This window comes from Arachis ipaensis, chromosome B03 (genome assembly GCF_000816755.2).
Source record: "Arachis ipaensis cultivar K30076 chromosome B03, Araip1.1, whole genome shotgun sequence".
NCBI classification, from domain to species: domain Eukaryota; kingdom Viridiplantae; phylum Streptophyta; class Magnoliopsida; order Fabales; family Fabaceae; genus Arachis; species Arachis ipaensis.
In genome coordinates, this window is record NC_029787.2 from 109,749,336 (window position 1) to 109,749,683 (window position 348).

Here is a 348-nt window from a genome sequence, read left to right on the forward strand (position 1 = left end):
AATTATTAATTACGATTAGGATGTAGTTCAAAACTTTGTTTGTGGACAATTTTTGCTTATATCTATATCTGGTTTATTTGCACAATTTACATCGTTGATTCATAGTCCCTCACTCCATCAATTTACTCATTTTTTTGGATATGCTATGTCTCTTGGCATCACATCGCATTTATATTGCATAAAACGAAAAATATTTTCTACATAAAAGAACCAATTATAGACTAAATTATTATTTTTATCCTAAAGATATTTAACTTTTAATATAAAATAGTCTTAGGAAAATGATATTTTGATTTTTTTTAATAATTTAAGTTGATAAATTCTACTCTTTTTTTTATATATAAATGA